This window comes from Muscardinus avellanarius, assembly GCF_963383645.1.
Source record: "Muscardinus avellanarius genome assembly, chromosome: 2".
Lineage (NCBI taxonomy): Eukaryota > Metazoa > Chordata > Mammalia > Rodentia > Gliridae > Muscardinus > Muscardinus avellanarius.
In genome coordinates this window covers 164,053,238-164,055,090 of record NC_137787.1, presented here as the reverse complement: position 1 = coordinate 164,055,090, position 1,853 = coordinate 164,053,238, and the positions used below count along the sequence as shown (strand labels likewise).

General features: G+C 38.9%; 1 pseudogene across 1 annotated transcript; it reads left to right on the top strand.

Moving 5' to 3' along the window:
- The first annotated feature begins 978 nt into the window (after nt 1-978).
- On the top strand, nt 979-1,593 carry LOC308258856 (small ribosomal subunit protein uS5-like; annotated as a pseudogene). Its single transcript has one exon. The product of its transcript is annotated as a small ribosomal subunit protein uS5-like (transcript).
- Nucleotides 1,594-1,853: the final 260 nt, after the last annotated feature.

Here is a 1,853-nt window from a genome sequence, read left to right as displayed (position 1 = left end):
CCACTTCATTATAATGAATTATAAAGCAAGCAAGAAAGGTGCAACTTCAATTCAGCCCTTGCATGGTTGGACATTTTTTAATCAACATAGCCACACGGTATCTAATTTTCTCCTTTTGGTATGATTCTTTTCTGTGTTCAAAAACAATTGCAGTTGATAATAGTTATGGTAATAAAGGCTACATTTATTAAATTGCAACTCTGATCAAACTCTAAGCTGTTTGTGTCATTTCTGCATGCCTAATTTTCTTAATGCCTCTCTCATTTTCTTCCTTATTAATCTTTTCTTAAACTCAGGATCATCAGGCATTCATAAAAAGTACTCTTTTATATTAATCTTTTCCTAAATTCAATATCTTCATGCAACAAAAAGTGCTTCAACAAAAATGTTCTGTTTTTTTGTGTTTTCCACAGTTATTAATAAGATTTCTTTTAGAAGAAAAGAGGTACTGGTCATAAAACAATGACCATATCAAAGCCTGAAACTCATGTGTATTCAATAAAAAATAAATCAACATTTTGGTACATGTTATAATCAATGCAGAATGATAAAGATCATACTTACCCACTGATCCTACTCTTATTATTGAGAATGCAATGCAGTTTAGTGCTAGGGCTAAGAATGCATGACTAATTATACAAGTAACACTAGAATTCATACTCAAGAAACTCTTAAGTCCAGTTTTAGTTCTAAACACTCAAAATGATTACATCTTTGCACTTAAATGTAATAGTGTTACTTATGATATCAATATCTAAGATATTTGCAGTTTTAACCAATAGCATAAAGACAAATTTATGTTAGGAGTAACTATAATTATTTAATGGCAAAAACTATGTTAACCCTTAGGGAAATAACAAAATTCTGAGTCCGCAAACCACAGAAAAAGATCTATGGAACTATAGAAGGTATTCCAATTTTATTTTGAAAGTCTTTATTAAAAAGTTTCTTATAGCTTCTTTTTCTGGAAAATACCAAATGGCAGATGATGGCGGTGCAGCTGAAGGCCCTGAAGGCCCTGGGGGCCCAGACATGGGAGTCGGTGGCAGCAGCCTCTGGGGCAGTAGCTGCTGTGGTAGCGGTTGGATTGCAGTCCCGAGCTTGCAAGGGCAAGGCTGAGGAAAAGGAGTCCTCATCATCAAGCTTAGTCACCTGGCTAAGGACATGAAGATCAAGTCCCTGGAGGAGACCTGTCTCTTCTCCTTGCCCATCAAGGATTCTGAGATCATGGACTTTTTGGGGGGTGCATCACTCAAAGATGAGGTGTTGAAGGTCATGCCTATGCAGAAGACAACCCATGCCGGCCAGCAGACTAGGTTCAAGACACTGAACTAGTCACTATTGAAGACTACAGTGGTCACATTGGTCTGGGTGTCAAGTGCTACAAGGAGGTAGCCACTGCTATCCAAGGGGCCATCATCTTGAACAAGCTCTTCATCCTCCCATGAGAAGAGTCTCCTGGGGGAACAAGATCAGCAAGCCCCATGCTGTCCCTTGCAAGATAACAGGACACTGTATTTCTGTGCTGATGCCCTCATCACTGCCCCTAGAGGCACTGGCATCGTGTTAGAGTCAGCATCTTCAGTGTACTGATAGAAGATGGTAGACCTTAAAGAAGTGGAGCTTGGGAGTTTATAGAAGGCACGTGTTTGGACTGGATTATGAGAACTAGCCTCTCTGAGTTCCTATGTAGAGATAGCTTCCTCTCAAATGTGCTCCTGCTCTTATAAAACATCTACCTTTATTCTCCAACTACAGGCTGAACCAATGAAGCCACATGGTATTGGACTTTCAGCCTCCATATCTGTTAGCTAAATAAATTTATTTTCTTTATAAAGTTAGCCTGTGGTAGG